The 25649-nt window shown below is 42.2% G+C and overlaps 1 long non-coding RNA gene across 5 annotated transcripts in view; it reads right to left on the bottom strand.

Annotated features, from left to right (window-relative positions):
- The window catches only part of LOC142658101 (uncharacterized), a 98750-nt gene that overhangs the window by 28440 nt on the left and 44661 nt on the right, over nucleotides 1–25649 (bottom strand). For 3 of the 5 annotated variants that reach the window (XR_012850037.1, XR_012850036.1, XR_012850033.1), the window contains one exon: nucleotides 3432–3846. This is a non-coding gene — a long non-coding RNA (uncharacterized LOC142658101). Of the gene's footprint in view, nucleotides 1–3431; nucleotides 3847–25649 lie in introns of those variants that run through there. The other 2 variants (XR_012850035.1, XR_012850034.1) reach the window with 1 other exon arrangement.

Raw genomic sequence — 25649 nt, 5'->3', positions numbered from 1 at the left:
ACATTCCCAGTGGACGTTACACAGGGCAGGACCTCATAGGATACTGTCAGCATCGTGATATGCTGCAACGATCGCTGGTTCAAGTCCCCTAGGGGGAGTAAAAAAAAGTTAAGTACAGTTAAATTAAAAAAAAATATGTATACAAAAATAAAACTATTACAAGTTAAAAAAAAACTCAGATTTTCCTATTTTCACCCAAACGCAATATAAAAAAAATATATATATATATATAACTGGTATCGCGGCATCCGTAAAAGTCTGAATATTACCATATAACATTATAACAATATAACATTATTTTACCCGCACGGTGAACGCCGTAAAAAAAAAAATATTAAATGCCAGAATCGCTTTCTTTTGGTCACTTCATCTCCCACAAAAAAATTGACTAAAAAGTGATCAAAAAGTGTCATGTACCCAACTGTAGAAACTACAGCTCACTCCGCAACAAATAAGCCCTCGTTCTAGCTCTTTCATCCCTTCCCTTTTTCCCAACCCTTGGTTGAACTTGATGGACATGTATCTTTTTTTCAACCATACTAACTATGTAATAGACAAATTAAAAAAGTTATGGCTCTCAGAACATGGCAACACCATCAGTTAACATGCCGTTTTTACCAAACGTCGTAAAAACGAAAACCCCCCAAAAATGTAGAAATCGCTAATTTTTTATCATTCCCCCCCACAAAGATTTTTTTGGGGTACATTATATGTTACAATAAATGGTTACGTCAAAATCTACAACTGGCTTTTGCAAGGTGGGGAGGAAAAAAAACGAAAGTGAAAATCCGAAAAATGGCTGCTGCGGGATAGGATTGAAGTGTTATTCTGGGCAAAGTTAGGCCTGAAGTTAGGTCCTTCCATAACCCCCTTTATTACCTGCTGACTCTGAGAATATTTCTGACAGGCAACCGCTAAGTTGCAGGCAGTGCATTACTCATGATTGACGTTGTTATGAGCCATGCGGGAATCTGCACTGAAAACAGGCACTAAGCTGGATGGTGCTGGATAGAGTGGGTATGTCTATGCCGACTTCACGGTGGCTCATGACAATCCTGCCTGAAAGTGAAGCAATGCACATAACAATATGCTGTATAAATATGGCTTGCATGTCTGCGCCATTTTTTTCATCTGTTACAGTCTTTGCCCAAGTTATGACTGCCATTTTTTTACATTCACTAATGGAGCATAAGAGTATCCCTCAGAGATGGAGAGAAGATGCTGCAGAAAATAAAGGCTATGTAAACCTTTTGAAAGGGATTTTTAATGAAAATAAAAATGTCAATCCGTGTGATTGGTGCAACTTTATGATTTGTTTTTATTAAAAATTATTTAAACTTTTTGAGATACAGCTGCTCTGTATTCTCTATACACAGCGGCTGTATCGTTCGCTAAATCCTGTTCCACTGACACTGAACCCATCAGGTCCGCGGGACTGACGGATTCAGGTCGGGAACGATACGGCTGCTCTGTATAGAGAATACAGAGCAGCTGTATCTCAAAAAGTAAAAAAAAAATTTAATAAAAATTAGCTATAAAGTTTCACCAAACACACTGACCTTTTTATTACAAAAATAAATACATCAAAGGTTAACGTAGCCTTTAATGTGTGTTTATGTCACATCTTCTAGGTCATTGGCAAAGCACAAGTACTTCTAGGGTCTTTCAGTCATGGCTGGAAATAGTAAATACATTTTAGAGATTTATTCAGTCATTTCTTCCACAAAGGCCAAAATAGATATGATATTTCAACAAACAGTAATTCTTATTTTTATACAGTTGATTGATGAACTAGTTAAAAGACTTCTCCATGAAACCTTCTCCCTGAGCCACAACAAGCTCTAGAGTTTCTTCTATGGGAATCAATGTTTATTGAAACTCTGCACAATACAGCAAGGACCACAGCTGAGTCGGCAGAATTCCTTGGCTTGCTTCTTCGACACTGGGCAAATAGACAAAATACTATAATGACAACAGTAAGCAGGACGATGTGCTAGAGGCCTTGCCAGAGAGGCAACAGTAGTATACCACAGGATCATAATAACATATGAGTGAATGGAAGAAAAAATCTTCTTCCTGTGCAGCTTCAATCACGTTTAGATGGCACATGTGATCCACAAGATATATAGTAATGCTCTTTGACAAAACACAGAAGGTAATATAATTTAGAATGTAACCTTATTTATTTTTTTACAGATTAAAAATATATACTGAAGCCTGCTCTTTTTTCTAATCTGTAAATGTTTTACTCTATTTTCTTTACATGATTATGAGGGTCTTCTTAAGCTTTGCTGTGAACAACACTTCCAGAGATTTGCTCTTGGATATAAGAAATTTAAGTAAAACAATCATTCATTGACTTGTATAGGAAAGTGTAGTGGGCATGCTCTGAGTCATGTGCAGTTGTTACTGTGCAGTAAGGGGGAGGAGTTGAGCTGTGTCCATCACTTATTCTCAATGGTGTGATATTGTGTTATCTGCCTCCAGCTTTATAAAAGAGGTTTTCATTATAAACCTGCCTACTGATGATAATGGGCTTACTCTGCCCCCAGCACAAGATGAAAAGGGCTAAGTGGCCAGAGCACAAACTGTTTTGTTTTAGGCCTCATGCACACAATCGTAGCCATATGCACGGCCGTGATTTTCGGGTCGTCCGGGGCGGAGTGTCACCCGCGAGCCGCCCGCAAATTATTTGCTATGAGCCTGGACTGCAGAACACGGCCGTAATAAGACATGCCCGTTCTTTCTGCGGTCCGGGCTCTTGGGCCATGCACGGTCGTGTGCATAGCCCAATAGGAATGAATGGTGCCGCAATTCTCCCGTGGATTTTCGGGGGAATTCCGGCCGCAAAAGCAAGTTCGTGTGCATGGAGCCAAAGTATTAGTATGTTCAACATAAAAATTTGGTTTAAGCAATAGGCATATTCTTTGAAATGTATATATTTATTCCTGAACAGGTGATCGCTGAGGTTTAGAGAAGCCAGACCCGCAGTGATCAGTTGATCGCTGGGGACGGCTTAATTCTAAGAAGGGGTTTACAGGATGGGACAACCACTCTAAGGAAGCCCCATCCTCCCTTGCTATCACTTGTTATAGAGAAGGCTACTGTAACCCTTTACAGATTGTTGTCTGACAGTGCTGAGCTGTGCATTAGGAGAGGAGGCATTTTGGATACGTTATCTACACCCGACAGATGGAATCAGACTTAGGTGTGAATTCCCCACAGCTATTTCTATGGATTTATTAATGATCTTGAGTTGGGTAAATCTGTAGCACTGTGTCTTGCTTAATATCAAATATTTTCAAAGTCAAATTATTGTTCAATGCAAATTATGAAATAAAAATTATAAACATAAATGGGAGCAAATTGCTGAAAAATACTACAAAAAGAAAAAAATCATTTGTCAATTGCATATAATTCATTATTGCTCCATAGTACTTTTCTACTTAAAGACTCAGAAGTTGCTGAAAGAAATAAATTGTACAGTTCATGGTTACGGTAATTTAAGTATTGTATCTTTACATTCACAAGAAGCTTCAGTCTCCACATCAACATTCATAGAGAATCGAATACGCCAATATCAATGCTCTTGTCTGCTGCTTCTACGGCATCTAATTTTTTTTTTTTAAAGAATCTCCAATCGTTTTAGCGGATGAACATTTGTATTTGTTGTTCATATAGTCCGTGGACATGAATGTGCTTCAGTTCAGGTTAATGGCATTATAGTGGATATTGATCGGTTTTCATGTATTGATATTAAAAGAAATACACCTTTGTCGTTCCCATGAAGATAACGTTGATCTGATGACCTTAGAGTAGAGATAACATGGAGTCTTTTAATTTAACCTATAAGGAATGAAAAATATATAGAATTAGACATATAAAATCACTTTAAAGTTAATATTTTGTGTAATATCTTGACCCAAACCTACAATACATGGATCCTAAACCATTTCCCTCTAAATCATTTTGTTATATCACTCAGAGACCCTGCTCCCTATTTTCCATATTTTTACTGCTGGAAATACCAACTGGCTGTGAGACAAACATGAAGCTTCAGTTTGGAAAAGGACATCGCTTTCTATCTCATGCAGGTAACAGGCAGCTTGTGGTGGAACCATTTGGTAGAACCATTTGAGATGCTTGCAGGACAAAATTATAAATTCTAAAACGGTTGTCTAAAATGGACATCTCACCATAAATAAAGTGTCGATTCATTTCCTCATTTCAAGTTTACACCCTTCCTATGATGGAATTTATTCTCTTAGAGGCTGCAGGGTCAGTTATTAATTGAGTTGAAGCTGAATAACCTAAAAATGTAAAATTCAAAATACTTTTCTAAAAAAAAACATTGAATTTTCTCCTATTGGCTTATTAATATTCATCAAATCCACCACCAGTATCCTGTTCCTGGACCACCAGTGAAAATCAAGGTACATGGTTGGACCAACGTTGATCTTGAGCTGTACTTCAATCACTTGGTTTGTCTTTATGAATTTAAACACGAGTACCTGTTCAGGGCCGTACAAATTGTCACCTTATACATCTCTATTGTATCTGTCAAGTAGGCCTCTAACCATTAGGGTGTTTATAGAGGACATATAGTTTATTAAAAAAAACACTCTAGGCAAAACTGTGTTATGTCTAGTGCAGGACCTAAGGGGCGGTGCATGACACAAGGGTTCAAAGAGCACCAAAGAGAGAAGACATGGCATAACCCAGTGTATCTATGTTTTCCTTTAGATTAGGAATAGTATCCAAAACAACATTTTATTATCAATGTGATCTGTGTATTTAAAGAATTTACAATTTTAGATCCAAGAAAACCAAACCATGTATGTTGATAAAATGACTGTAAGACAATATGGAGCAAACACGACTGTTCACAGCCTCAATAGCCACGAGAATACTCGATATGCAGTTGTTATAGTGACTGCTAAGCATTAACCCCTTAATGACCCATGATGACAATGTGGATCACGGTCGGGTGCGATTTCCTGACATATATATTGCACTCACAGCACCCGCGAAATCAGTGCATCTGTATTACACAGCCCTGCTCCTGCCGCGATCTAAGAGAAATATGATCCCAGCTATTTAACCCCTTAGATGCCACAGTCGAAAACGGCCACAGCATCTACGGTGTTTGACAGAGGGAGGAGGCTCCCTATGTCTGCCGATCAGTTGCCATGGCAGCCAGGAGCCTAACAAAGTTAACACGTTGGAATGTGGCCACATAAAATCTATTTTTGTTCCATTAAATGTGGTATTATTGTAAAAACGTAGTAAAACATTTTTAAAAAAAAATAGTTTACAAGGACAGAAAATAATAGTCCTTTTACTGGAATGCATTGTATCAGTGAACTTTAGATATATTTGTTCATTCTATCAGTGAATGTTATATATGTTATTGTCTATTGAATAGGACTATTGGATAAGAATGTTATTGAATATCGAGTACGACTATTTTTCTTCTTTATTCTACATTTTAGAGATTTTTTTGATTGGAAAACATAAGCTAATGTCTGAACTAGGTCGTATTTAGACCAAACTCTTATAACATGACTGTGGATTGTTTGAAATAAAATCGTAATTAAATAAGAAAAGAAACGAGTGTCGGGTTCTACCTTTGCATTGCATGACGGAGTGTAAGGGTATGTTCACACGCAAAGTCAAAAACGTCTCAAAATACGGAAACGTTTTCAAAGGAAAACAGCTCCTGATTTTCAGACGTTTTTTGAGCAACTCGCGTTTTGCACTGTGTTTTTCGAGGCGCTTTTTACGGCAATTTTTGGAGCTGTTTGTAATAGAGTCTATGAGAAAACGGCTCCAAAAACGTCCCAAGAAGTGTCCTGCACTTCTTTTGACGAGCCGTCATTTTAAGCGCCGTCTTTTGACAGCGACACTTAAAATTACAGCTCGTCTGCACAGAACATCATAAGACCCATTGCAAACAATGGGCAGATGTTTGCCAACGTATTGGAGCCGTCTTTTCAGGCGTAATTCGAGGCGTAAAACGCCTCCATTACGCCTGAAAAATGGCCGCGTGAGCATACTACCTGTGCACCTAGAAAACCTTGTGTCCTGTATTTACTTACAAAATATAAAAAAGCAATAAATTTTGGTTTTCCCGTAATCATACTGACCCATAGAATTAAGATAAAACATTATTTATTGAAGAGCAGGGAATGGCGTAAATTTAAAACCCAAAAAACAATACAGGAATTGCTGTTTTTTGTCCATATTTTTATTTATTTATAAAAGTTAAAAATAAAATAAAAAATATAAAAAATAAAAGTTATATGTACCCCAAAAAAGTGCAATTGAAAAATACAAGCCCTCATACAGCTACAGTGATAGAAAAAGAAAAAAAGTTAGGTTTTTGGAATGCAAGGATGAAAAGAACAAAAAAAAAAATCTCGGTACTTAAAGAGGCTCTGTCATCAGATTTTGCAACCCCTATCTGCTATTGCAGCAGATAGGCGCTGCAATGTAGATTACAGTAACGTTTTTATTTTAAAAAAACGAGCATTTTTGGCCAAGTTATGACCATTTTTGTAGTTATGCAAATGAGGCTTGCAAAAGTCCAAGTGGGTGTGTTTAAAAGTAAAAGTCCAAGTGGGCGTGTATTATGTGCGTACATCGGGGCGTTTTTAATACTTTTACTAGCTGGGCGCTCTGACGAGAAGTATCATCCACTTCTCTTCAGAACGCCCAGCTTCTGCCAGATCACGCTGTGACGTCACTCACAGGTCCTGCATCGTGTCAGACGAGCGAGGACACATCGGCACCAGAGGCTACAGTTGATTCTGCAGCAGCATCAGCGTTTGCAGGTAAGTAGCTACATCGACTTACCTGCTAACGCCGATGCTGCTGCAGAATCAACTGAAGCCTCTGGTGCCGATGTGTCCTCGCTCGTCTGACACGATGCAGGACCTGTGAGTGACGTCACAGCGTGATCTGGCAGAAGCTGGGCGTTCTGAAGAGAAGTGGATGATACTTCTCGTCAGAGCGCCCAGCTAGTAAAAGTATTAAAAACGCCCCGATGTACGCACATAATACACGCCCACTTGGACTTTTACTTTTAAACACACCCACTTGGACTTTTGCAAGCCTCATTTGCATAACTACAAAAATGGTCATAACTTGGCCAAAAATGCTCGTTTTTTAAAAATAAAAACGTTACTGTAATCTACATTGCAGCGCCGATCTGCTGCAATAGCAGATAGGGGTTGCAAAATCTGGTGACAGAGCCTCTTTAAGGTACAAAATAGACTGGGTCAAAGGGTTAATTTGTGCAAAATTGCAGCAACTACAGAAAAGTCAGAGTGTGTTGAAGTTGACATAATAGCCTATAGGAAAAGGCTAGCCTGCTCAAGTGCTCCATAGTAGCTTCATTGGCTGCATTTATGGTACATATGTCCTTGAATTACATGTTTGCCACAACATGGGAAATTTCTTTGTCCTAGTTGTAAACGCTGTGATTGAACAAATTTTAGTAGGTCCAATAAATTTAGTAGACTGATGTAAAATAATACAATGGTCAGGCTGGATTCACATGAGCATGTTCGGTCCGTAAAGGACGGAACGTATTTCGCCCGCAAGTCCCGGACTGAACACACTGCAGGGAGCCGGGCTCCTAGCATCATAGTTATGTACGACGGTAGGAGTCCCTGCCTCACTGCGGGACAACTGTCTCATACTGCAATCATGTTTTCAGTACGGGACAGTAGTTCTTAGCGTCGTACATAACTATGATGCTAGGAGCCCGACTCCCTGCAGTGTGTTCGGTCCGGGACTTGCGGCCGAAATACGTTCTGTCCTTTACGGATCGAACATGCTCGTGTGAATCCAGCCTCAGAGTAGATCCAAATGATATTACACTGACTGATAAAATTCAATTAAATCAGTGGGGTCATATTCATGTTAATGGCCACATTAACAGCAGCACAGAGTATACCAGGACATAAAAAGTGCCTGAGGTCATTTTGAAGAGTTTTTGACTATGCATTCTAAAACTTTTTCTTATTTCCGAGTGGGTGGGGACAGAATAGCCACCAGCCAATAAAATTATTGCAATATTCACAGTGACATATGATTGAAATGCCAAGTTGCTTATGTGATTATATTGATGGGGTTGAGTTACATACAGAAGGGGCAGTGTCTTGCCCTATGCTTGGGTTTGGAGCAGGAAGTTACAGACGGTTAATGAAATGTGATAGATTTGTGGGGTTAAACGCACCTCTAAACAAATACATCCACATGGATTACTCCTTCTTGGTTTCTTTACGTTTGCTTTTCTTCAATTGATCGTTGTCTTTCGTGGTTTTATCAGGTCGGGGCTCCTTTTTTCCTTCTCTAGGCAGTGAAGCGTATGATATCATTGCTATGGATACATAGATTAGCACTCCTTGGTATCCACTTAACATTAGGCAGATTGGCTGTGCCACAACAAAAAGGCAAAATACATTAAGACCGGCAGCAGTTCCTAGCTTCAACCTGTTCCCACGACTCTCCCAGGACAACAATACAAAATAGATCAGCGCTATGGCTGGGTAGAAGAGCTGTTCTTCCATGTTAAGGTATATTACAGAAAGAGGGGTTGAAGTCTAAGGTTTAAGCTTTAAGTAAAGGTGTGTCAAGAAGCGTTAACTCTTTATACACTACAAATAAGTAACTATTAGTAAAGATACAGAGAGCAAACAGGAGATCTATCTAGATAGCACACACATATATTGGAAAATATCCCCTGACAATTCCAGTTATAACATGACTGAGAAAACACACTGATGATAAAGGATTCAACAGGTGTCCCTAAATATTACAATAAAGATCATGAAACCAAGAGTTTGTACAGTCCAATAGAAATATATGAGCAATGCGCTGGGGAAAGAAGCCACTCTGCCACTGTTACGCCAAAGAGCAGAAAGGCAACAGAATAGCTAGGACAGATCGGTATAAACTGATAAATGACCCTGAATACATGTTCTATAAAGTGCACATCACTCAAGTAAGGAGAGAAGTGTGAGGCCTATATAAAGAGCCAAGTCCCACTGTATGTATATGAAGAAATCATGACAAAAACAATGGCCATAAAGCTAGCGGAAGTACAAGGCATTACCTCTGGACATGGTGATAGATACTGTCAAAAAAATACCTGTTGTACCATCTAGCCACATTAGGTGGTTTGCCTCTGTCTATTTTTACATGATATCATATGTATTGCTGTGTATTATCTAATAAACATAATTTTGGGGATATAAAGTGTTTAGTTGTTATTCCTACTCTCTTTTTTGGTATTATGTTGGTGCCTTTAATATACCACAACAACCCAAGGCTTCTGAACAATCGACAGCTTGTCCTTAAAGAGGCTCTGTCACCAGATTTTGCAACCCCTATCTCCTATTGCAGCAGATCGGCGCTGCAATGGAGATAAGAGTTTTTTTTAAAACGAGCATTTTTGACCATTTTTATATTTATGTAAATGAGGCTTTCTAAAGTACAACTGGGCGTGTTTAAAGTAAAAGTACAACTGGGCGTGTATTGTGTGTGTACATCTGGGCGTGTTTACTTCTTTTACTAGCTGGGCATTGTGAATGGAAGTGTATGATGCTGACGAATCCGCATCATCCACTTCTCTTCACAACGCCCAGCTTCTGGCAGTGCAGACACACAGCGTGTTCTCGAGAGATCACGCTGTGACGTCACTCACTTCCTGCCCCAGGTCCTGCATCGTGTCGGACGAGCGAGGACACATCGGCACCAGAGGCTACAGTTGATTCTGCAGCAGCATCAGCGTTTGCAGGTAAGTAGCTTACCTCCGGCTGGTCCTCATAGGTTTCCTCTCAGAGTGACTGTCAGTGTTAAAATGACAGTCAGAATACATTATACTATGTAGGTACCAATAATAACTACAACCCGTCCTGCGAAAAACAAAGCCTTAGGCCTCATGCACACGACCGTAAAAACTCCCGTTATATATACGATGTCACACGTATTCGACCCGTATTTACGGGCACGTTTTGGCTGCAAAATGACACTGCACTAAATCGGCAGCCCTTCTCTCTATCAGTGCAGGATAGAGAGAAGGGACAGCCCTTTCTGTAATAAAAGTTAAAGAAATTCATACTTACCGGCCGTTGTCTTGGTGACACTTCCCTCTCTTCACATCCAGCCCGACATCCCTGGATGACGCGCAGTCCATGCGACCGCTGCAGCCTGTGATTGGCCTGTGATTGGCTGCAGCGGTCACATGGGCTGAAACGTCATCCAGGGAAGTCGGGCCGGATGTCGAGAGGGACGCGTCACCAAGGCAACGGCCGGGAGACTGGACTGGAGGAAGAAGCAGGGAGTTCTCGGTAAGTATGAACATCTTTTTTTTACAGGTTGCTCTATATTCTGATCGGAATTCACTGTCCAGGGTGCTGAAAGAGTTACTGCCGATCAGTTAACTCTTTCAGCACTCTGGACAGTGACTATTTACCGACGTCGCCTAGCAAAGCTCCCGTAATGACGGGTGCACACACGTAGTCACCCGTTATTACGGGAGCCCCATAGACTTCTATGGGCTGTCCGTGCCGTTATTACGGCCTGAAATAGGACATGTTCTATCTTTTTCAACGGCACGGGCACCTTCCCGTAAGAAAACGGGAAGGTACCCGTGGCCAATAGAAGTCTATGAGCACGTTATTACGGGTCGTAATTACGACCCGTAATAACGGGTGTTTTTACGGTCGTGTGCATGACGCCTTACACAGCTTTTTTGACTGAAAAATAAAAAAGTTATGGCTCTCAGAATATGGTGACATAAAAAAGTGATTTTATTGTGCAAACGCTGCAAAACATAAAAAAAACTATATACATATGGTATCGCCGGAATCATATCGACCCGCAGAATAAAGTAAAATTGTCATTCATAGCCCAGGGTGAACGCTGTAAAAAAAAAAAAAAAAAAGAATAAAGAACATTGTCAGAATTGCTTGTTTTTGGTCACCTTGCTTGCCAAAAAATGGAATAAAAAGCAATCAAAAAAATCGCATGTACCCCAAAATGGTACCAATGAAAACTACAGATTGTCACACAACAAATAAGCCCTCACACAGCTTAGGGCGGATTTACACGAGCGTGTGCGTTTTGCGCACGCAAAAACCGCAGAGTTTTGCGTGCGCAAAAGGTACTTGACAGCTCCGTGTGTCATGTTCTTATGGATGCGCGGCTGCGTGCTTTTCGGCAGCCGCCATCATTATGACACTCCGTTAGGATGTATGTAAACAGAAAAGCACGTGGTGCTTTTCTGTTTACATTCATTCTTTTACTACTGTTGCGCAAATAACGCGCGTCCCACGGAAGTGCTTCCGCGTGGTGCGTGTGATTTTCACGCACCGATTGACTTCAATGGGTGCGTGATGCGCAAAAAACGCCAAAATATAGAACATGTCGTGAGTTTTACGCAGCGGACTCACGCTGCGCAAAACTCACGGACAGTCTGCACTGCCCCATAGACTTGCATAGGTCCGTGCGACCCACGTGAAAACCACGCGGGTTGCACGGACGTATATCCCGTTCGTGTAAATCCACCCTTAGAATATGGTGATGCAAAATGTGCCGTGTTCCAAGAGCGGATAAGATTGGGCACCATTTATAAGTGTGACACTGGCCACATATCTGCGGATTATTATTTATTTACCGCATTATTATACCCTTTTATTATGCCCTGATGTTCTACACACAGATTACATATACCATGATGTACTCTGCACAGATTACATACGCCCCCACATTATAAACTGAAATACCAGCAAAACGCCAAAACAGAAATAATAGCAAGCTAAATCTGCGCTCCAAAAGCCAAAAGGCGCTCCCTCCCTTCTGAACCCTACAGCGTTGCCAAACAGCAGTTTACAACCACATATATGGTATCACCATACCCAGGAGAACCCGCTTCACATTTTATGAGGTATTTTTCTTCAGTGGCACAAATTGCAATTTTCCGTTTGGGCGATCCACTGCACATTAACCCCTTCGTGCACCATGACATAATAGCACGTCGTGGTGCGGGGGGGGGGGGTGAGTTATGGAGCGGGCTCAAGCGCTGAGCCCGCGCCATACGCTGTGAGTGTCAGCTGTGTATTGTAGTTTACACCTGGGACTAACGGACAGGAACAGCGATCGCGCTGTTACAGAAGCCATTCAAAATTACAATATACTGCAATAATTAGTATTGCAGTGTATTGTACCAGCGATCTAACAAATGCTGGTTCAAGTCCCCTAGGGGGATTAAAAAAATATGTGAAAAAAAAAAAGTTAAATAAAGTTATTAGAAGTGAAAAAATAAAAATAAATTAAAAGTTAAAAAAAGTTTTTCCATTTTTCTTCTAAAGTAATGTAAAAAAAGAAACAAAATTGGTATTGCTGTGTCCGTAAAGTCCGAACTATTACAATATGCCATTATCTAACTCAAAAGGTGAATACCATAAAAAAATTAAGAATTTAAAACACCCAAATCTTTGTTTTTTGGTGACCTTAGCTAAAAAAAAAAAAAAAAATGGAATAAAAAGTGATCAAAAAGTTGTATGTACCAAAAAATGATACCAATAAAAACTATAGCTCGTCCCGCAAAAAATAAGCCCTCACACTGCTTAATCAACCAAAAAGTAAAAATTAATGGCTCTTGGAATGTGGTGAAACAAAACAATAATTTTTTTTAATAAATAATTTTTTCTTTGTAAAAGTCGTAGAATATAAAAAAAAACCTGTATAATTATGGTACCGCTGTAATCGTATTGAGACCACATATGGGGTATTACCGTACTCGGGAGAAATTGCTTTACAATCGTTGGGGTGATTTTTCTCCCTTATCTCTTGTGAAAATGAAAAAATTCAACATTTTAGTGGAAAAATGATGACATTAATTTTCACGGCCTAATTCCAATAAATTATGCAAAAAATGAAAGCTATACCCCTAGAAAAATTCCTTGAGGGTGTAGTTTCCAAAATGGGGTCACTTTTGTGGGGTTTCCACTGTTTTGATCCCTCCAGGGCGTTACAAACATGGCACTGTAAACCATTCCTGATAAATTTGAGCTCCAAAAGCGTTCCTTCCCTTCTGAGCCCTGCTGTGGGATCAAACAGCAGTTTATTACCACATATGGGGTATTGTCGTAATCGGGAGAAATTGCTTTACAAAGGTTGGGGTGCTTTTTATCCTTTATTGCTTGTAAAATGTTAAAATTTCTATGTTTTTTCAGAAAAAAAAAAGATTTTCCTTTTTACAAACTCCAATACATTTAGTAAAAAAACCTGTGAGGTCAAAATGCTCACTATACCCCTAGATTATTTCCTTGAGGGTGTAGTTTCCAAAACTGGATCACTTTTGGGGGGTTTTGGCACCACAAGACCTCGTCAAACCTGACATGGTGCCTAAAATATATTCTAAAAAAAAGGAGGCCTCAAAATCCTCTAGGTGCTCCTTTGCTTCTGAGGCCGGTGTTTCAGTCCATTAGCGCACTAGGGCCACATGTGGGATATTTCTAAAAACTGCAGAATCTGTGCAATATTTATTAAGTTGCGTTTCTCTGGGAAACCTTCTGTGTTACAAATGTTTTTTTATTACAAATGAATTTAGGCGAAAAAAAAATAATTTGTAAATTTCACCTCTGCTTTGCTTTAATTCCTTAATTTCTTAACGCCTAAAGGGTTAAGAAACCTTCTGAATGGTGTTTTGAATACTTTGAGGAGCGAAGCTTTTAACATTGGGTGAGTTATGGGGACTTTCTAATATGTAAGGCCTTTAAAGCCACTTCAGAACTGAACTGGTGCCTGAAAAAAATAGCCTTTTGACATTTTATTGAAAATGCAAAAAAACTGCTGCTAAAGTTATAAGCCTTGTAACTTCCTAGAAAAAGAAAAACACGTTCACAAAATGATACAAACAAAGTAGACATATGGGAAATGTTAACTTGTAACTATTTTGTGTGGTATTAGTATCTATCTGTTTTACAAGCAGATACATTTAAATATAGAAAAATGCTAATTTTCGCAAATGTTCACAAAATTTTGGTCTTTTTCCACAAATAAATATTTAATATTAATCTACCAAATTTTGTCACTAACATAAAGTACAATATGTCACCAGAAAACAGTCTTAGAATCGCTTGGATAGGTAAAAGCATTTCAAAGTTATTACCACATAAAATAACACGTCAGATTTAAAATAATCGGCTGTGCCACAAGGACAAAACAGACTGCATCCTGAAGGGGTTAAGAGCTTGACGTTTCCATTTTAGATACACAAATTGTTACTGAATGGAAAACCCGGAAGGCATCGCTGGGTCCTATCAGAATTCCTTGAATTAGCAGAGTGGCTAAATACTCTGGATGGATGATATGGGTGATGAACATTGCTTTTTGTGGGTAACCTACTGATGTGGTACATCCATGAAATTACACCTTGGTAGTACGGGCAAGCAGGAGAGGAGGGTACTTTGATCGACTTTGTCAAGAGATATTTTCTTTTTTCTAACAGATGCTTTATTGTAATATGTGACTTTATATTTACATGCAATTATGTATTTATATGTCCTTGTATATTTTACTTATGCTATGCATATGCAATACCTGCTAAAATATCTGTCTACATGATGATTGTGTCTACGACAGGTAATATCTATTGTTTCAAAATACAAAACAATTTTATTAAAAAAATAATAATTCAGCAGGGTATAGTATACAGCACTACGATAAAGTGTATTTTTTTTTATCTATACCATAATCATCATACTTGCCTTCAAAGAATTGTGTCAGTGTAATGATAGGGGTAGGGAAACGGACAAGTGAGCCCTAATCTACACGCCACTCTGTCCCTGCCTACTTGCAACGACCCGCCCTAGGCGACGGGGTACAACTCGGCGGCGGTCCCTACGCTCAGTAAGTGCACAAGACAAACATACAAGGGAATATAAAGCAAAGGGTAAGGGGAAGTTGCCCACGGCAACACCGTGAGCAACAGAGTGGTGAACGAGCCAAGTCAAACCAGGAGAGCACGAGGTACCAAACGCAGAGCAGAAGAGTAGTCAGAAAGCTAGGGTCAGAATGGAGCAGGATCAAATTGTTAGGAGCTGTAGCTGGGCCAGGAAACCACACGGAAAGAATCACAAGCAAGGAGGAACAGGAAAGGCAGGTATAAATAGACAGAGGGCGGGAGCTAGCTGAGTCTGGCCAGGCTGCGATAGGATCTCCCACTCCTAAGCCTGCCAGCCTGAGTGGTGGAAGCTGGAGTCAGTCTCAGAGAGATAGACTCAGGTGAAGACTGATTACCCATGGAAGTTAACCCCGAAGCTGTGCCTGGCAGATCCTTTACAGTACCCCCCCTTTTATGAGGGGCCACCGGACCCTTTCTAAGTGGACCTGGTTTACTGGGGAAACGAAGGTGGAACTTCCTGACCAATACCCCAGCGTGAACATCCCGGGCGGGTACCCAAGTCCTCTCCTCAGGCCCGTATCCTCTCCAATGGACCAGGTACTGGAGGGAGCCTTGGACCATCTTGCTGTCCACAATCTTGGCCACCTCGAATTCCACCCCCTCAGGGGTGAGAACGGGAACAGGAGGTTTCCTCGAGGGAGCCAAGGACGGGGAGCAGCGTTTAAGGAGGGAGGCATGAAACACGTCGTGTATACGAAAAGATGGGGGTAACTCCAGCCGAAAGGAGACAGGATTGAGGACTTCAATGACCTTATACGGCCCAATAAACCGGGGAGCAAACTTCTTAGACGGGACCTTAAGACGCAAGTTCCTAGATGATAACCACACCAGATCCCCGACCATAAACAAGGGGTAAGCAGAACGTTTTCCATCAGCCTGAGTTTTTTTGTACGCTCTGGGACGCCTCTAGGTTCTTCTGAACCTGGGCCCAGACTGTGCACAGTTCCCGATGAACGACCTCTACCTCGGGATTGTTGGAACTACCAGGTGAAATGGAGGAGAACCGTGGATTAAACCCAAAATTACAGAAAAAGGGGGAGACCCCTGACGAGTTACTGACCCGGTTATTAAGGGAAAATTCGGCGAGGGGAATGAATGAGACCCAATCATATTGACAGTCAGAGATAAAACACCTTAAATAATGTTCTAGAGATTGATTAGTCCTCTCAGTTTGGCCATTGGTTTCAGGATGGAAAGCAGAGGAGAAGGACAGATCAATCTCCAACTTCTTACAGAGGGCTCTCCAAAACAAAGAAACAAATTGTACCCCTCTGTCCGAAACAATATTGACAGGGACCCCATGGAGACGCAGGATGTGTTTGACAAACAAGGTAGCTAATGTCTTGGCGTTGGGTAGTTTCTTGAGGGGCACAAAGTGGCACATCTTACTGAAGCGGTCTACTACCACCCACACCACCGACTTGCCTTGGGATGGAGGCAAATCGGTGATAAAATCCATGGAGATATGTGTCCAAGGTCTCTGGGGAATGGGCAACGAACGTAGTAAGCCCGCTGGTCGGGACCTGGGAGTCTTGGACCTAGCACAAACCTCACAAGCGGCGACGTAGGCCTTAACGTCTTTAGGCAACCCAGGCCACCAATAGTTTCTGGCAATGAGGTGTTTGGTACCCAGGATGCCTGGATGACCAGATAGTGCGGAGTCATGATTTTCCCTAAGTACCCTTAGCCGGTATTGCAGGGGAACAAACAGCTTGTCCTCAGGAAGGTTCCCGGGAGCTGAACCTTGATCAGCTGCAATTTCAGAGACTAAATCAGAAACAATAGAAGAAATGATTATACCGGGAGGCAAAATACAAGCAGGATCTTCCTCCGAAGGAGGGCTGGCCATGAAGCTACGCGACAGTGCATCGGCCTTAATATTTTTAGACCCAGCCCTATAGGTAACCAAAAAGTTGAATCTGGTAAAAAATAGCGCCCATCGAGCTTGTCTCGGGTTTAGCCTCCGGGCAGATTCTAGGAAAACCAGATTCTTGTGGTCGGTAAGGACCGTTACCTGGTGCCTAGCCCCCTCCAGGAAGTGGCGCAACTCTTCAAATGCCCATTTAATGGCTAAGAGTTCGCGGTTGCCAATATCATAGTTACTCTCAGTGGGCGAAAAGTTCCTGGAGAAGTAGGCACAGGGGCGGAGATGGGTGAGGGACCTGGTACCCTGGGACAAGACAGCCCCCACTCCCACCTCGGATGCGTCAACTTCCACGATAAATGGCTGCATTTGGTTGGGCTGAACCAGCACCGGGGCCGAGATAAAGCACTTCTTAAGGACCTCAAAAGCCTGGACAGCCTCTGGAGACCAGTGGAGGAGATCAGCACCTTTGCGAGTGAGGTCCGTAAGAGGCTTAGCGATGACCGAGAAGTTAGCAATGAATCACCTGTAATAATTAGCGAACCCCAAAAAACACTGTAATGCCTTCAGGGAGGCAGGTTGGACCCATTCCGCCACAGCCTAAACCTTGGCGGGGTCCATGCGGAATTCATGAGGAGTGAGGATTTGACCCAAAAATGGTATCTCCTGTACCCCAAACACACATTTTTCGGTTTTTGCAAACAGTTTGTTTTCCCGAAGGACCTGGAGCACCTTCCTGACATGCTCAATGTGGGAGGGCCAGTCCTTGGAAAACACCAGTATGTCATCAAGGTACACTACAAGAAATATCCCCAGGTAATCTCTCAAAATCTCATTTATGAAATTCTGGAAGACCGCCGGCGCATTACACAACCCAAAGGGCATGACGAGGTATTCGAAATGACCTTCGGGCGTGTTAAACGCAGTCTTCCACTCATCCCCCTCTTTGATGCGGATAAGGTTATACGCCCCCCGTAGATCAAACTTAGAGAACCATTGGGCCCCCTGAACCTGATTAAAGAGATCAGGAATCAAAGGAAGGGGATACTGGTTCCTTACAGTGACCTTATTCAGGTTACGGTAGTCAATGCATGGCCTAAGACCACCATCCTTCTTCCCTACGAAGAAGAAGCCAGCACCTACCGGAGAAGTAGAGGGGCGAATGTAACCCTTGGCCAGGCATTCCTGGATATACTCTCTCATGGCTTCACGTTCGGGACAAGAAAGATTAAATATCCTACCCTTAGGAAGCTTAGCTCCTGGTACCAATTCGATAGCGCAATCGTATTCTCTATGAGGAGGTAACACTTCGGAGGCCTCCTTAGAGAAAACATCAGCGAAGTCCCGAACAAACTCAGGTAGCGTGTTCACCTCCTCAGGGGGAGAAATAGAATTAACAGAAAAACATGACGTCAAACATTCATTACCACATTTGGTAAGCTCCCCAGTATTCCAGTCAAACGTGGGATTATGCAACTGCAACCAGGGAAGGCCTAAAACCAAATCGGATGATAATCCCTGCATCAACAGTACAGAGCACTGCTCCAAATGCATGGAGCCAACAAGGAGTTCAAAAACAGGGGTATGCTGTGTAAAATAACCATTAGCAAGAGGAGTGGAGTCGATACCCACTACCGGGACAGGTTTAGGCAAATCAATCAAAGGCATAGCAAGAGACATAGCAAATTCCACAGACATGATATTAGCAGAGGACCCTGAATCCACGAAGGCGCTGCCGGTAGCAGAACTACCACCAAAAGAGACCTGAAAGGGAAGCAAGATCTTATTACGTTTCATATTTACGGGAAATACCTGTGTGCCCAAGTGACCTCCCCGATGATCACTTAGGCGCGGAAGTTCTCCGGCTGCATTCTTACGCTTAGGACAGTTGTTCACTTGATGCTTGTCATCCCCACAGTAGAAGCAGAGACCATTCTTCCTGCGGAAATCTCTATGTTGTTGGGGGGACACGAAGGCCCCGAGTTGCATAGGTACCTCTGAGTCTTCCGGGGAAGAACGAAGCGACGGAACCTCGGGAGGCATTATGGGGGAGTCGGAGGAGAAAACACATAAACGTTCGCGTTGTCGTTCCATGAGACGTCGGTCAAGTCGTACCGCTAAAGCCATAACCTGGTCTAGGGAGTCAGAAGAGGGATAGCTAACTAGCAGGTCTTTCAGGGCATTCGACAGACCCAACCTAAACTGGCACCTTAAGGCAGGGTCATTCCACCGAGAAGCTACGCACCACTTCCTAAAGTCAGAACAATACACCTCAACAGGTCTCTTACCCTGACGTAAGGTCACCAGCTGACTCTCGGCAAAGGCAGTTTTGTCAGTCTCGTCATAAATGAGTCCGAGAGCAGAAAAGAAAAGATCAACGGAGAAAGTTCAGGGGCGTCAGGGGCCAAGGAGAAGGCCCATTCTTGGGGCCCGTCCTGGAGCCGGGACATAATTATACCCACTCGCTGGCTCTCAGAACCTGAGGAGTGGGGCTTTAAGCAAAAGTAAAGCCTGCAACTCTCCCGAAAGGAGAGAAAAGCCCTCCGGTCCCCTGAGAACCGGTCGGGCAACTTGAGGTGGGGTTCAAGAGGTGCAGTGAGGTGAACTACCAGGGTAGCATCAGGCTGGTTGACCCTCTGAGCCAGGGCCTGGACCTGTAGGGAGAGACCCTGCATTTGCTGAGCCAGGGTCTCACGGGGATCCATAGTGGTGTCAGGGACCAGGGGTAGACTAGGTATAGGCTTGTGATTATGTAATGGCAGGGGGTAGGGAGACGGACAAGTGAGCCCTAATCTACCCGCCACTCTGTCCCTGCCTACTTGCAACGACCCACCCTAGGCGACGGGGTACAACTGGGCGGCGGTTCCTACGCTCAGTAAGTGCAGAAGACAAACATACAAGGGAATATAAAGCAAAGGGAAGGGGCAGTTGCCCACGGCAACACCGTGAGCAACAGAGTGGTGAACGAGCCAAGTCAAACCAGGAGAGCACGAGGTACCAAACGCAGAGCAGAAGAGTAGTCAGAAAGCCAGGGTCAGAATGGAGCTGGATCAAATTGTTAGGAGCTGTAGCTGGGCCAGGAAACCACACGGAAAGAATCACAAGCAAGGAGGAACAGGAAAGGCAGGTATAAATAGACAGAGGGCGGGAGCTAGCTGAGTCTGGCCAGGCTGCGATAGGCTCTCCCACTCCTAAGCCTGCCAGCCTGAGTGGTGGAAGCTGGAGTCAGTCTCAGAGAGATAGACTCAGGTGAAGACTGATTACCCATGGAAGTTAACCCCGAAGCTGTGCCTGGCAGATCCTTTACAGTCAGCTTGCTTATGTAAATTGGTCTCAGTACTCAGGCAAAATTTAAAGGGAATCTGTCACATTCAAAATGCAGTCCAATCTGCGGGCAGAATGTTATAGCGCAGGACGAGCTGAGCATATTGATATATATATATAGTTTTGTAGCAAACGGTTGAGTATAAATTGTAATTGATTAATTTAAACCTCTGCTCATTCTGGATTTAGGAGTCCAGTGGGCAGTCCTACTCAGCGATTGATTGTCTTCCCTGTACGAATGTGAATACAGAGATCATGGTCAATTAGTGATTAGGACCGCCCACTGGATTCCTAAACCCAGGGCCGGTCTTAGACAATGTGTGGCCCTGGGCAAGGTTAAAAGTGGGGCCCCAAATGCTGAATTAGGGCCTGTTCACATATGCATTGGGGTTCCATTGATGGCTTCCGTCATACCTTTCCGTCAGTCGACTACACTATTGAGTCCGTCCAAAAAACAGAAACCTTACGTAACGAAGAGAAACGTAAACCATTTGCAACGGAAACATTACCATTAAAATCAATGGTAATGCAAACGGATGCTATGATTGCCATTTGGTTTGCGTTCATGGGTTCCCCTGACGGAAAGGTCTGACAGAAGCCATCAATGGAACCCCAACGCAGATGTGAACACCCTTACTGTATCAATAATGCAGTCAATTCAGAAGGCGGTGTGAAGAGAACTGCATTACCGATTTCTAGCGTGTCCAAGAGTGTTGCAAGAACCAAAGCATACGTCCCCCCTCTCACACAAACAAATTATCTATATACATATAGTTATTAAATCATACCACTATACCAGATTAAATAATACCTCCATACTGTTACTGAATAATACCTCCACACCATAACCACATAGTGATTGAATAAAAGACACTATACAAAGACCAATATTACCACCATGTGTAGTGACCATACAGCGGTAGATGCCAGTTATACACAGGAGCTCTGCAAACTATATAAGTGATTACAGCACATTTATATCTAGTAACTCACAGGTGATGTTTTCTCTGATTAAAGTCGTTCACTTTCCCTTTTTTTCTCCATCCGGCCCAGACTACTGTGATGACTTATTCCAGCCATGGTTCGTCTCTGCAGAATTTGACACACAGACATGTTGGCTTCTCGCCTTTCAAGCACCCTCCACACCTATACCCCAGCCTCTAAACAAACTCGTAATCCACAGTGCCCCAGATGGTAATAATGATCCCTCAGTGCTTGACACAATAAAAGTGCAAAATCAGTAACCGTGCCCCCTTTGTTCCCCCACAGCAGTAATGCCCCTTGTGCCTCCTGTAGATAGCGCCACACACAACCCCCTGTAGATAGCGCCAAAGTCCCCCGTTATATATAGTGCCACTCCTCCTTGTGTATAGTGCCACACCCCCTTGTGTATAGTGCCACACCCCCTTGTATATAATGCCACACAGCCGCCTTGTATATAGAGCCACACAGCCCCCTTGTATATAGTGCCACAGCCCCCCTTTGTATATAGTGCAACACAGCCCCCCTTTGTATATAGTGCAATACAGCCCCCCTTTGTATGATGCCACAATGCCCTCCCCTTGTATATAGTGCCACACAACCCCCCCCCTTGTATATAGTGCCACACAGCCCCCCTTGAATATACTGCCACAACCAGCTCCTTGTATATAGTGCTACACAGCAGAACTCCCTATATATATAGCGTGGGCCCCGTAGCAACTGTCGGCAGGGCGCCTTAAGAAGATGGCTGCCCTAACGCCGGCCCTGCCTAAGCCCAGAATGAGCAAAGGTTGAAATTAATTTAATTACAAGTAGTAGATATCAATCTGCTCAGCTCCTCTGACTCTGTAACATGCTCCCCGCAGATTGGATTATATTTTCAATACGACAGATTCCCTTTAACAATTACTAATTATTTACCTGATGTTTAATACTTTATCATATAACATATATTTTCTAATATTTCAATTTCAATAGCGTATCTCTGCGCCAGCTGTGGCAACCAAAGTCAAATTCATGTTTATCGTAATTAGCTAATGAGCAGCGCAGTTATCAGCAGATGTCTGCAAAGCGAGACGAATTCTCTTCTGACTTACAAGAGCGGGACAAAGACAAAGCTTTGTGCACAATATGAGATTCGTCATTTGGCAATAAACTGTTCAGAGGATGAAGTTAGCTTAAATCCTCATAATGAGAACCAGAGTAAAATAAAGTAAAATCATCTGTTTATTCTCCAGAAAGAGGTTGTGAGATTATCACGGCTGGATGGAACGGCCAACGCCAAACAGGAAGGTTATTATCTATAGAGGTCAATAATTTGCATGTCCATGAAGTCTATGTAGCAACATTGAAAACATGTCTATGCTGTATACTTCATGCTGTGTATTGTTGCCCTTTAAGACATTATGTGTTGCCATACCTAACCAAGAGAGTCAAAAGCGCATTTACTACTCAAATTCTGGATCAAAACTTCTGACATGTCACTATGACATATCAGAAGCTTGTTAAACGTTTAGTTACCCTTTGAAATGCAACATTGTGCGCCGTAACTTGGGCTCTAAAAAGGGTGTAAACGAAGCCAACTAAAACACGGGATAAGGAAGAGAAAAGCGTCTAACATTTATCATACAGCATTCACCACTTTGATAAATTTGGTGCATTTTCTGACTGCCTTGTCTAAGCTTACACTGTCTAAAACTTAGACAGGATTTGTAAATCTGCCCCAATAAATCTATTACCGTGACTGCCTATAGTTTGTTATTTAATGATGGAAACATATTTTAACATCCATCTGCTTAACCCAGTGTCAGACTGGGGTGCCTGGGGCCCACCAGTAGAATTGATTCTGGGGCACACCCTACAGTAACATGCAAATATTACTTGTTCATTTTTAGGTCTTCAGGATACAGTGATTCTTTTTTTTTTTTTAGTTCGTACTGAATATAATAATTCTTACCGATACAAAAATATACATCCCATTTCATCCAGTGGAAGCACTCAAACACCGAAGAAAAGCCGTCTGACCAAATCAGGCATAGCGCAGCAGACAAATTCCACTACTATAGGTAAAGTACTTGATTACTTTAATCATCATTCACATTCATACCAGTAACACTTTCTGTTTGGAGTATAGTTTTGTATCTATATTACCTAAATTCCAGACTATGCATAGTCAGATGGTTACAACTATTTTTGTTTTCCTCCTTTGTTGGGTATGGATGATATTGTTTAAGTCACTTTAAGTTGTGGTTACAGTGTTCAGCTGACGCGTTTTTTTTCCGGGTTATTCCATCAATTTGATGTCTGTATACTTTTTATAATTGTATAATAAAATCATATTTTTATATGGGAAAATACTCTGGTGATATTCTTTATAGGTGATATAGTTAAAACCAATTGTCAAACTGCAGCAACTACGGAGCGGGACGGCTTACACTATCAAAACCCACTCACCAATTTGCAACAGAAAGACACCATGCCATGCAACAACGTAAAAGCTTTTTTTTTTTTCCATGAGCCATAACTTTATTTTCCTATTGCTGTAGCCATATGAGGGCTTGATTTTTCAATGGCACCCTATGGTTTATATATCGTCCACTTTTGGATGGAAAAAAAATTGTAAGTCCACCGTCATTTTTTTTTTTTCACGGTTGACACTGTGCAAGATAACTACCACATTATCTTTGTTCCATGGCTCATTACAATGCAGAGGTACTAAATAATATTACTCCTGTAGCAGCGCCAAACAAATACCACCTTGCAGCACCCATATTAACACCATCAGCGCCAACCAAATGCCACCATGCAGTGCATATACCTCCTAGCAGCACCAAATACCACAGTGCAGCACACTCTACTGCCCCAGCAGCGCCAAACAGACACCACAGTGCAGCACAACATACCTCCCTAGTGTCACTAAACAAATACCACAGTGCAGCGCACAACATGCCCCCCAGCAGTGCTAAGCAAACACCACAATGCAGTACAACATACCTCCCCAGCCATGCCAAACAAACATCACAGTGCAACATAACATACCTCCACAACAGCACTAAATAAATACCACAGTACAGCAGAAAATACCTCTCCAGAAGTGCCAAACAAAAACACCACAGGTAGCCAGAGTAAGGCTTCGTTCACATCTGCGTTGGGGTCCCGTTCTGACGTTCCATCGGCGGTTTCCGTCAGAACGTGACCCTGAGCAGACACAAACTGACATCGACAGAAACCAGAGGTTTCCATTTCCATCACCATTGATTTCAATGGTGACGGAGCTGGTTCCCATGGTTTCCGTTTGTGTCTGTTGTGCACTGGACCCGTCGTTTTGCCGAAAGCTATAGCTATAGTGTTATCTTGATAACTCTCACAGGTAAGATACTGCAGTAGTTTACTTATACTCCTATGTAAAGCCACAGATGACACAACTATTAGGGCCTGTTCACATCAGCGTTGGCTTTCCGTTCCGGGGTTCTGTCGGAGGTTTCCATCGGGTGAACCCCTTAACGGAAAGTCAAACTGAAACCACAGCTTCCGTTTCAGTCACCATTGATATCAATGGTAACGGAAACATTGCTAATGGCTTCCGTTCGTCACCATTCCGGCAGGTTTCTGTTTTAACGACGGAATCAATAATGCAGTCAACTGCGCTAATGATTCCGTCGGAAAAACGGATACCTGCTGGAATGGTGACGAACGGAAACCCTTAGCAATGTGTCCGTCACCATTGATATCAATGGTGACTGAAACTGAAGCTGTGGTTTCAGTTTGACTTTCCGTTGCGGGGTTCACCCGACGGAAACCTCCGACGGAACCCGGGAACGGAAAGCCAACGCTGATGTGAACAGGCCCTTACACTGAGTTGTATCAAATGAAGAGCTCAATCTCGTGATTGTGTTGGTGATTTTTGTGATCAGTACAATAAATTATTATAAAGTCACCTCATTGTCCTCTGACCTGTATGAAGCTCTTCTGTGATTTAGGATATACTTATGATTTACAGCAAGGGGCACTATTGCTTATATCATCCTCTGCTTAGATTCAATAGTGCCTGAAAGCATTCTCTCATAATGCTTAAGTCAAAAGGAGTGTCTGTGTAGAAACAATAGTAAACATTCATAGCAAATTAAATGGGTTTTCAGATCTCAAACACTTATGGCATATACACCGGATATGACATAAATGTCTGATAGGTGCAGGTCCCTCCTCTGGAGTTAAGGAAACAGCCGAGCAAGTTTTCCTTTATAGAAATTAAACTGAATCTAAAAAAACTGCATAAAAAAATTCCACCATTTAAGAATTCCACAATTATCCATTTGGAACTTGGGGAATATATAAAAAGCCCATTGCAAATGTACCAATAACTATAATTGAACAACTGTGACTTTTTAGAATAATTCTAATTACCTTTATCATACTATTAGATTTAGGCTGAGGCTCACGAGTTGCATTAAAATCATAGCACTCTCTCTATAATCTCTCTGATTCAGAAAATCACGGAGT

Source organism: Rhinoderma darwinii, chromosome 7 (genome assembly GCF_050947455.1).
Source record: "Rhinoderma darwinii isolate aRhiDar2 chromosome 7, aRhiDar2.hap1, whole genome shotgun sequence".
Lineage (NCBI taxonomy): Eukaryota > Metazoa > Chordata > Amphibia > Anura > Rhinodermatidae > Rhinoderma > Rhinoderma darwinii.
The sequence above is the reverse complement of the archived record's forward strand: the minus strand, read 5'-3'. Positions and strand labels throughout refer to the sequence as shown.